Genomic DNA, 10,938 nt, shown 5'->3' with positions numbered 1-10,938 from the left:
ATCTTCTTTTGCGGTGTGTTTGTTGAGACCGATGAATTGTGGGTTTATGATCAAGTTTATCTATGAACAATATTTCAATCTTCTCTGAATTCTTTTATGTATGATTGGTTATCTTTGCAAGTCTCTTAGAATTATCAGTCTGGTTTGGTCTACTAGATTGATCTTTCTTGCAATGGGAGAAGTGCTTAGCTTTGGGTTCAATCTTGCGGTGCCCTTTCCCAGTGACAGTAGGGGCAGCAAGGCACGTATTGTATTGTTGCATTCGAGGATAACAAGATGGGGTTTATATCATATTGCATGAGTTTATCCCTCTAGATCATGTCATCTTACTTAAAGCGTTACTCTGTTCTTATGAACTTAATACTCTAGATGCATGCTGGATAGCGGTCGACGTGTGGAGTAATAGTAGTAGATGCAGGCAGGAGTCGGTCTACTTGTCTTGGACGTGATGCCTATATACATGATCATACCTAGATATTCTCATAACTATGCTCAATTCTGTCAATTGCCTAACAGTAATTTGTTCACCCACCGTAATACTTACGCTCTTGAGAGAAGCCACTAGTGAAACCTATGGCCCCCGGGTCTATTTTACATCATATTTAATCTCCCGTCAACAAGTTATTTCTAGCGTCGTCTTTATTTTGCTTTCTTTACTTTGCATTTTTATCATAAAAATACCAAAAATATTATCTTATCATATCTATCAGATCTCACTCTCGTAAGTGACCATGAAGGGATTGACAACCCCTTTATTGCGTTGGTTGCGAGGATTTATTTGTTTGTGTAGGTGCGAGGGACTCGTGCGTGGCCTCCTACTGGATTGATACCTTGGTTCTCAAAAACTGAGGGAAATACTTACGCTACTTTGCTGCATCACCCTTTCCTCTTCAAGGGAAAACCAACGCAGTGCTCAAGAGGTAGTAGGCGTCATTTATAAATAAAGTTTTTTTCTTCAATGGCACGTACGCAATATAAATAGGTTCGTATGGAGAGAAAAGGAAACCGCTCCACTATATACATAGGCAGGACAAACTCACACTCTCTCGCACAAAACGAGTGTGGCCACATCTCTAACATCTCGGCGGATCACGTCCGCTGGGGGAAGGGGTGGATGCTTATTGTAGATGCAGTCACCGTCGCCGACGGTTAAAACCCACTATCGGCACGTCCCGATTAGGGGTCCCCGCCGTTCTCTCTCACAAAGCCGGTGAGGTTGCCTTCGTCCCTTTCTCACTGCCACGATGTGGGCACTTGCCGCCTCCCGCCGCCCTCATCTAGGTTGAGCTACGTCCCGACATCCCTCAGGTACAACTGCCTTTACAGCCGGCTTGCACCACTGCTCCAGCTGCCCACATCACTCCATGTGGATATTTCTCTACTTCTTTGCCCCGCACATACCTCTACTGGCTTCTACGTACTGTATTTGTGATGAGTTTATGTCTCATCAACTAGTCCCAGTAATCTTATTCTAATCATGCTTCTTCAATTTCTTTGCCACAGGGATGCTCATCTCGATTTTGGTGAAACTGAACAAAATGATCCGATGGTCAAAGGATTGCACACTTCATTTCTTCGGAAGCTCCAATGTTGCAAGCAAATTAAAGCCTGGTTAGGGTTTACGGTTCAAGGGCTAGGGACTGCATGGATCTTTTTTTCTTTAGCTGTCTGTATTCCAAAATAAGTGCCAACTTTAGTAGTAGTACAACTTTGTACTAAAGTTTGCATAAAGTTGAGACACTTATTTTGGAACGGAGGGAGTACATATTGGCTACGATCTGTCAATCATTGAGATGCAATAGCATGCATGTTATTCTCCTTCGTATTTGATGAAATGTTGCAATGGGAAACCTTGGACGAAAAATACATGAAACAGAAGCTGGAAGCTTCATAGCATTGTACAAATTTATCTCGCTGATAAATTACAGTACGTACTATACTAGTAGTACTATGTAAAGATTTAGGTGTCGCACGGTGTCCAGAAAATATGGTGATAATGTGAGGTGGGCCATGTAATCACTGAGCCTGCGTGTTTTCACTGCTCTCGCACTCATCCGCTGTAAGAATGGAGAAAATTGTAATCTAGTAGTACCTCCTTTCCCCAAAAGCTTGGGACATCAAGCATTCCTACCACCTCAGTAATAATGACCAATGAGCCGTCAAGTCACATAGACCCAGCAGTAAGTTGGTCGGACGAAGCAACCGTCACTCTTGAATCCGCCTCTCTCTTCAACGCAGGTGCCAGTGAGAGGTCGCATCCGCTCTGCCCGGGCATGAATGCGGCACCGATTCTTTGGAGCGCCGCTGACCGTTTCAGGCGGGAAGTGCGCACATGCGATGGAGGGGCTTTGGGTGGGTTAGGCTGGTTAGGAGCGGGCGTGGCAGCGGTCCGCCTGTCCCGACCGGATGCCCGGAAGAGGATGCACCGACTCTCGTGGCTAAATCGTACACTACACACCATCTCTCTGTAGGAGTAGTTCGATGTGTCGCTCTCTCTAACACACACATGCTGTTAAACACACATGCACACGCACACACAGGTTCATAGAATAGGAATATCGTGCATGTTACTAGTCCAAGTTACTCACCACTATGACGAGCCTAAGCAATGTAACCAAACGCTCCTTACTTAGCCTTGTTATCTCCCCCGGAAACCCAATGCATGGAGCGCAACTACGCGTTGATCAGTCAAGAAATCAAAGTCGGCTTGCATGCGAGTTAATATGTGGCCCTGCATGGTAGCTAAAACGGCATCTCTTAGTTGTTGGGATTAACTGTTGCGTTTAGAGACGGAAATTAGGGCTTTGATTGGAGGAAGGACCGGTCAAGTTTCTCCTTCTCCTCCAATCTGCTTGCACCTTGGTCCCGCTGCACCTTCTAATGTGACTTAATTACACCTAGACGGAGGGAGTAGTACGAGATACGGTGGCACACTGACTTAGGTCGAATACAAGTGCCCAAAATTGTGTGCATATTATAATAAGGATTCACTTAAAATAGTACGTGAGCGAACATGACACGATGTGTGAGGTAAGATACACCGCTAGCGCTTTTAATTTTTCTTATTAATTTGTTTGTTTCACCCACTGACTGGTGGGACCCAACGTACTACGTGGAGAGAGGTAAGGTGACTCAGGCTGCATTATCTCTGTACTACCAACATTGCTTTAAATCCCAAAAGACCTTACCACCAAAGCCGCAGGACACGATTATGATTTAAATCCCAATGACTCGCACGAAAAAAAAACACGACATGCTTGTCACACGAATGCAGGAATGTATAAAAGGTTATTTTCCTCTCGTTGAACATAACGGGAGGGTGGTGTAGCTGGTTAGCCTGTTCGTTCATCAAACTTGAGGTCTCGGGTTGGATAACTACACTTGAGCATAATTTTGTTTTTGTTTGACTTCTTTCTTCCACCCAATGACAGGTAGGCCTCTCATGACTGTCAGGGAAACGACACCTATGGGATCACAAGAATCCCTACTACGGTTGCCGGGGCGCAGGGTTGCAAGAAGAGAAGGATCAGTAGCCAGCACAAGGAGCGTTTACCCAGGTTCGGGCCGCGAGGATGCGTAAAACCCTAGTCCTGCTTTGGTGGGTGTATTTCATAGAGTTCTTGAGCTCTCGAATTAGCTGTGGTGAGTGCGTGGTTCGAAAGAGCCGAATCCTTCTCCGGTATGCCATGGGCCTCCTTTTATAGTCGAAAGGGGTTGCCACAGTGGCACACAGGAGGTGGAAAGGCGCATAGTGCCCTGAGCTTATCGCTCGTATTACACGACAAGACGAATTTAATGCGTAGCTTAGGTGTCCCCCTGCTTTATCGGGGACGGGGGCCAGGCCCGTCCCGTCCGTCGCCGCTCCTCCTTGCTTCGACACGCGCCTTGGCCAGCGATGCGTGCGGCGCCATGTAGGCAGGCAGGCAGCTGAGGTGGCGCGGTGGTGGAGCCTTCACGAAGATCTGCATGCCGCCACGCAGGCGCTCAATGAGTTGGCCTGGGGGCTGGATGTTGCCACGCAGGTGCCCGCCCAGCTGGTTGGGCAGGCAGCTGCATGTGAATGGCGGTGGAAGCTTGGTTGGCGTGGGCCTGGCGGTGGCCCTGCGGGCGTCCTTGGTGAGGGCCTTACCGGGTGGCCCGGCAAGGGTCTTGCCGTGTGGCCCGGCAAGGGTCTTACCGTGGCGCGCTGTCGTCCCCGGCAAGGGCCTTGCCGGGGGTCTGGTGGCCTTCCTCGGCAAGGATCTTGCCGAGGATCGTCGTCTTCTAATCCTCATATGATCTTGAATATGTCTTCACAAAGATCTGCATGCCACCACAGAGGTGCCTTCCCGAGCCCTGGCCCCACGTGGATGATGGCGTTGGGGACCGGGGCTCAAGGGTGGCTTGCTCTGTTGGTGTGGGGCAAGCTGCCCTGGCAAGGGTCTTGCCGGGGCTGCTGAGGCTGCCCCGGCAAGGGTCTTGCCGGGGGAGCATGCTTCGTCCCTCTGCTCCTTATGGTCTCGGCCTTGGTGCTGCCCTGATTATCTTGGGCTTCGGTCTTACCTTGGCTCACCTCCCCTGTTCTGCTTGGTGTGACCGTGGGCGCGGCTCCGACTGCCCGTGCACAGGTAAAGGGGTACAAAAGCGTGCCCCTCTTTTTGTACACCGACAGGAGCCCCCGGGCCTGGGCCACACATAAGCGCGACACGTTGTTGGGCCAGGCCCAAAATGGTGCGCGGGCAGGCGGGGCAGTTTTTACCGTGGTAAGACTTTTCGCGCGCTACGCTTCCCATGACCCACGCGCGCGGCGCGGCGTGGAGGGGTGTGCGTGACGTGGGCGGCATGCGTGGGGCGGTTTCTGCATGCATGCGTCACATCGCAGTAAATGGGGAGTGCGACCCGCGGCTTCCCCATAAAAAGGGATAACCGCGGGCGCACTGTTCCTTTTACCCTTCCCGCAACCCCAATCTCGGAAACCTCCACTTGCCATCCTATTCTTCTCCAATCTTCATTCCTGCTCACCGCCGTTGCGCTTCCACCACCCTCTGTCCTGCCCTCCTCCCCCAGCCGCCATGGCGCCAGAATCCACCAAGGGCAAGGGAGTGGCCAAGAACGCCGGAACCGTGGAGCCGCCGGAGAGTGCGCTGGCGATGCAGCGGACGCAGTCCGCCTTCTTCCCCTCGACAGTTGATGTGTTCGAGCTTCGGGACTCCTTCAGGCCCCTGTGGGGAGTGAAGACGGGGGGGGGGGGAATTCGGGGCATCCAGCCACGCGCATCATCCCTGCCGACTGTGCCGAGGCTGCCCCAAATCGGTACCCCTTCTTTGTCGATTTTTTTCCTGTGGGCTCTGTCCTCCCTTCTCCGATTTCTTCAGCGATGTCATGCATACCTTTGGCTTCCGGCTCCTGGATTTTACTCCGAATGCGGTGGCGTGCATGGCCCTTTTCGCGCATCTCTGCGAGGGCTTTGCCGGGGTGCACCCCAACACGACGCTCTTTCGCAATTACTTCTCCCCTCGGATCAAACCAGGGGGCGCCATCTCCGGTTGCGCCTGGGTCTCAAGATCCAAGGGAGCATATCCGGAGGGCGCCATGAAGGAGAGGTGGGAAGAATGGTGGGGCCGGTGGTGCTGGATCGAGGAGAAGGACCCGCCGGCATTCTGCGATGTTCGCCGGGCGCCGCCGGTCCGCATAAGCGATTGGAGCGATGTCGATGCTGACGACGAGAAGCTCACGGTCGCCACCACCAGGATCCTCCGGCTCACCGAGGCCGGCCTCACCCTTGAGATGATCGGGGCGGATCGCTCCACTGCATAACAAGGGGAGGCCAGCCTGGCTCTTCACGAACCCCGCCGACATCATGCGGCTTCGTCCCGGCCTCGACCACAATTTCACGGTGGTGGGGCATGCCCATTTCTGCCAGCGGCTCTTCCAGCTTGACATGGGCCGCGACGGCGAGGTCGAGCGGACCGGCAAGGTCGCGAGGGCCGCCGCGAAGGCCGGCAAGGTCCTCAAGGGGCCTCTGTTCAAGCTACCGACGGGGGTGGTCTCGTTGTGCAATAACTCGCGCTGGTCCGATATCATTGTCATGATGCCGGACTGCAACGTGCATGGCCCTGACCCGAGTTGGAAGGAGCCAGAGGACGCTGAAGTGCAGCAGTTCTTTGATACTCTACATGAGGGGTACATCAACGCCGACGCCGAGCGGCTGCTTGTCCAGGACACCACCCAGACAGAACTGGACTACATCGCCACCAGGGCGAGGGAGGCACAGCTTGCCGAGGAGGCCGGCAGCGCTGGCGGCATGGAGGACAAGGCCAGGACGGCCGCGGAGGAGGAGGAGCTCGCCCGGTGGGCGGCGGCCGCCGGGGAAGCCAGCAACGCCGGCACCGAGGCTCCTCTGGTTGAAGATGTGGTCGGCGAGTCGTCGTCGGAGAAGGCCGGGATCGGCGGCCCGACGCTGGCTATGGGGAGAGGGCGAGTCTTGTGGCGGCCCAGTTCCGGTGAGCCGGTCCGGCCCGACAGGGCTGCGCGGCCGCAGTTGACCTTGGAGGGGTCCGGGCGCCACACGAGGGCCGCGGCGGCAAAGAAGCCGGCGAAGGCCGCGGTGAAGAAGAAGACAGCCGCCCCTTCTTCGTCCACGCATGTCCAGACACCTCCTCCTTCCCCCCCTCCGGCGGATGTTGACACGGAGGTTACTTTCGATTATGGATCCCTCAGCCCGAGGAGGAAGAGGAAAACAGCAGAGGAGGAGGCGGACGACGAGTAAGTATTTGATTCCTTTTTGTTATCTCTGCCTCCTCAATCTGTGTTGCTCGTCTTGACTTGTCTTCGCCTTTGCAGGGACGTGGAGACACTGGCCCAGAGAGTGAAGAGGGCCAAGGTCTCGGCGGGTGGCCAGCCCCCGGTTGGTACTTCGAGGGCGCCACTGGTGGTGTTGAGCAGCCCGGACAGCAGCCCCCGGCATAGCCCCCAGTGTAAGTTCATCATTCTTCCCCCATCGACATGTGTCAGGGGCATGACACTTTGGTGCTGACCTTGCAAGGTATGCAGGAGGAGAGCAGCAGCAGGTGGAGCCGCAAAGGGCTACTCCTAACACGCCGCCCCCATCGACCACGCCGCCCCGAGGGGCGTCCCAGGCAAGGGCGCCAAGCACCGAGCCCACGCACATGGAGGAGGAGGAAGAGAACTTGGGCGCCGGCGGCTTTGCCTCGACGCAAAATGTTGGCGGGGAGGGGACTTCCGTTTCCCAGCCTGGTACCGGCACAGGTAAGTCGTTCGCTGTTCGTCCCTTTTTTTCTGGCTCTTGGTCCTGGCCTTGCCTCACCCCCTTCTCCGGCGTCCAGATTCCTCCTCGGTGAACCCAGAGGACGTGGACGTCGTCATCGAGGACGTCGCCAAGGCCGCCGAGGTGGACGCCGAGAAGATCGCCGCCGAAGAGGCCGCCAAGGGCGCTGCCGAGGACACCGCCAAGGGGCCTACCGGGGAGGTCGGCAAGGCTGCCACTGAGCAGACCGGCAAGGGGCCTGCCGGAGAGGCCGGCGGGGCCGCTGCCGAGGAGGAAGAGGAGGTGGCTGATGACCAGCCTTCCTATTCTGCTGCTTCCGGCCCCGGCAAGTACCTGAGGGTGAGCGACTACTTGTTCGTCCACCTTCCAGGCGCGTCGAGCACCAGGACACCCGTTGAGGGAGACGTGTTCGACGACGAAGTGCTTGCCGCTGCCGGGCTTTCGTCGACGAGCCGATCGTTGGTGGCGACGGTTCGCAAGAAGAGCGGCTCCTCCACGCCATGGGCGCCAGCTTCCGGAAGCTCCAGGCTCTCCACCGCGCCCGCCTGGACAAGGCTGAGTCCAGGACGGTGTTGGTGGAGAAGGCAGAGGCGGACCTCCAGAAGCGCGTTGCCGAGACGCAGGACTGGTTCCGCGAGGCCCACAAGGAGCTCAAGGCTGCTCAGGGCGAGCTGGCCAAGCGCGACGTGGAGCTCACCATGAAGCTCCCCGACGTCGAGAAAGCTCAAGAGACGGCGAGGAACTTGGCCACGGCCGCCGAAGCCGCCCGGACCCAGCACGAGGCCGCGCTGACCTCCCAGGAGGAGGACCTCGCTGCACGCGAGGAGAAGCTTGCCGCCATGCTTCGCGGCAAGGATGCAGAGGTGGAGAAGCTTGTCTTGCAGTGGACCAGTGAGCTGGAGCAGAGGCACAAAGAGGCACTCAATGCCCAGGCCCAGGTTCATGCCAGCAAGGTGGAGGAGCTAGAGGCGGAGCGCGACGGGTTGAAGGAGCAGGCCATGAAGCTGTCCCAAGAGAAGGACACGCTTAACAATGCCCTGACAGAGGCGCAGGGCACGGTCGTCAGCAAGGCTGGGGAGCTCTCCAAGGCCAACAACTCCATCAAAGACCTCAAGCTGAAGCTGGAGGGTCTCGAGAAGGTGCTGTCGGAGGCCAAAACCCGAGAGGGGACCCTGGCCAAGGAACTGGAAGCCGAGAAGCAGTTGCGGAAGAACGGGGGCCTCAACTTCGCGGATCACGTGGAGGGCGAGAATCGTTGGCTTGATCGCCTCGCCACCGTCGCGAACTAGGCCACCGCGCAGCTGGCCATCATGGGGATGCCAGACATGAGGTATGTCCCGGAGCGGAGCGTGAGCGCCAATTGCAGCCTGACCATGTTCTTTGAGAAGGTCGTCGGCGCTTTGGAGCGGCTTCACGCCAACCGGGCGACCTCCCTGGCCGACGAGTCCCGGAGGCTTTGCCAGGCTGCCATGACCAAGGTTCTCACCAAGGTGGCGCGCTGGTACCCCGACCTCGACTTTGACGCCGGGCTGGAGAGCTTGCCAGAGGGTACTAACCTCGCACCGCTCAGGGAGTGCATCAAGCCCATCATCAGCCGAGTCGGCGAAATTCAGAGGGTGGAGGGCCAGCGCCGGGATTAGGCACCCCGTTCTTTATCGCCGCTGCAGGTTAACAACCAAGACAATCGCTATCTCTAGTTAGAACCGCAGCAACAATTCGATGCAATATAACTCTGCAGCACTTTCAGTATCATGCATGTTATTTTCCTGTTTGATTTTCCTTTGTATGTCCACCCTACGCTACCTGGGTAGGTTTGCCGGCGCGTAAACCAAGGGCGGCGTCTTGGGGACGGATCCCCATTGGCCCGCCGGGTGTGCTTGCTGCCGGGCAAACCACCTTGCCGCCTTTAGCGCGTCCGCCCGAACTGTCGAGCTTGACTCGAGTCAGAATCGAGAGCGTTGCCAGGTGCGGAAGGCTACCCCGCCACTCTCGACGCGGCCGCTTTAGCTGTTGAGCGGACTCGAAATAGAACAAAGGCGTTGGCAATTGTGGGAGGGCCCCTTTGCATGCAGATCTCTCATACATAGGCAAAATCTCCGAGGACGATAACCTTATATACAGGAGGAAATAACTCAAGGCTCTGAATGACTTAGCTTTTCTGTCGCCGCGCCGGCGTCGTTCCTCTGGCCGCCATCTTCTCAGGAGCCAAGGGCGATGAAGAACCGCTAGGTTAGCTACTAGGCCAGATTCTTACAACTCTGCGCCCCCTACCTGGCGCGCCAAAGATGTCGGGGAAACGACACCTATGGGATCACAAGAATCCCTACTACGGTTGCCGGGGAGTAGGGTTGCAAGAAGAGCAGTATCACTAGCCAGCACAAGGAGCATTTACCCAGGTTCGGGCCGCGAGGATGCGTAAAACCCTAGTCCTGCTTTGGTGGGTGTATTTCAAAGATTTCTTGAGCTCTCGAACTAGCTATGGTGAGTGCGTGGTTCGAAAGAGCCGAATCCTTCTCCAGTATGCCATGGGCCTCCCTTTATAGTCAAAAGGGGTTGCCACAGTGGCACACAGGAGGTGGCAAGGCGCACAGTGCCCTGAGCTTATCGCTCGTATTACAGGACAAGATGCATTTTATGCGCAGCTTAGGTGTCCCCTGCTTTATCGGGGACGGGGGCCAGGCCCGTCCCGTCCGTCGCCGCTCCTCCTCGCTTTGACACGCGCCTTGGCCAGCGATGCGTGCGGCGCCATGTAGGCAGGCAGGCAGCTGAGGTGGCGCGGTGGTGGAGCCTTCACGAAGATCTGCATGCCGCCACGCAGGCGCTCGATGAGTTGGCCTGGGGGCTGCATGTTGCCACGCAGGTGCCCGCCCAGCTGGTTGGGCTGGCAGCTGCATGTGAATGGCAGTGGAAGCTTGGATGGCGTGGGCCTGGCGGTGGCCCTGCTGGCGTCCTTGGTGAGGGCCTTGCCGGGTGGCCCGGCAAGGGTCTTGCCGTGGCACGCTGTCGTCCCCGGCAAGGGCCTTGCCGGGGTTCTGGTGGCCTTCCTCGGCAAGGATCTTGCCGAGGATCATCGTCTTCTAATCCTCATATGATCTTGAATATGTCTTCACAAAGATCTGCATGCCACCACAGAGGTGCCTTCCCGAGCCCTGGCCCCACGTGGATGATGGCGTTGGGGACCGTGGGCTCAAGGGTGCACTAAAAAAAAGACACATCCGTGACATTTTGGGCCGAACGAAATTTTTTTCTGTCATACATATGACACTTCTATGACGATAATTGTGACAAAACCCGGTATCATCATAGATGTGGTGGGCTCCTACTTCTATGACAAAAAATCATGACAGAAAATGGGCTTTTCGTCCTGGGCGGGCCGGAGACGCAGCTGCATGACATTCTTTGGGCCGTCCATGACAAAAAAACCGTGGTGGAAGCGAGGGGGAGGAAAATTTCGGGGAGTTCCCAGTTACGGTGGGAGGTCGGGGGCCGAGCGATGCGCGTTTCTCTCGTACATGTACGTGCGTGTGTGCGAGGCGTTGGCTCTAACTGAACCCGAGCGAGGCATTGGGCTCTAACTGAACCCGAGCGATTGCACTGCAAGCTACGCGTTACTGAACCCGAGCGATCGATCGATGGCTGTTAACTGAACCCGATCGAGCGATTCCTTCGCT

Source organism: Triticum aestivum, chromosome 6D (genome assembly GCF_018294505.1).
Source record: "Triticum aestivum cultivar Chinese Spring chromosome 6D, IWGSC CS RefSeq v2.1, whole genome shotgun sequence".
NCBI classification, from domain to species: Eukaryota; Viridiplantae; Streptophyta; class Magnoliopsida; order Poales; family Poaceae; genus Triticum; species Triticum aestivum.
Note: the sequence above shows the minus strand (reverse complement) of the source record.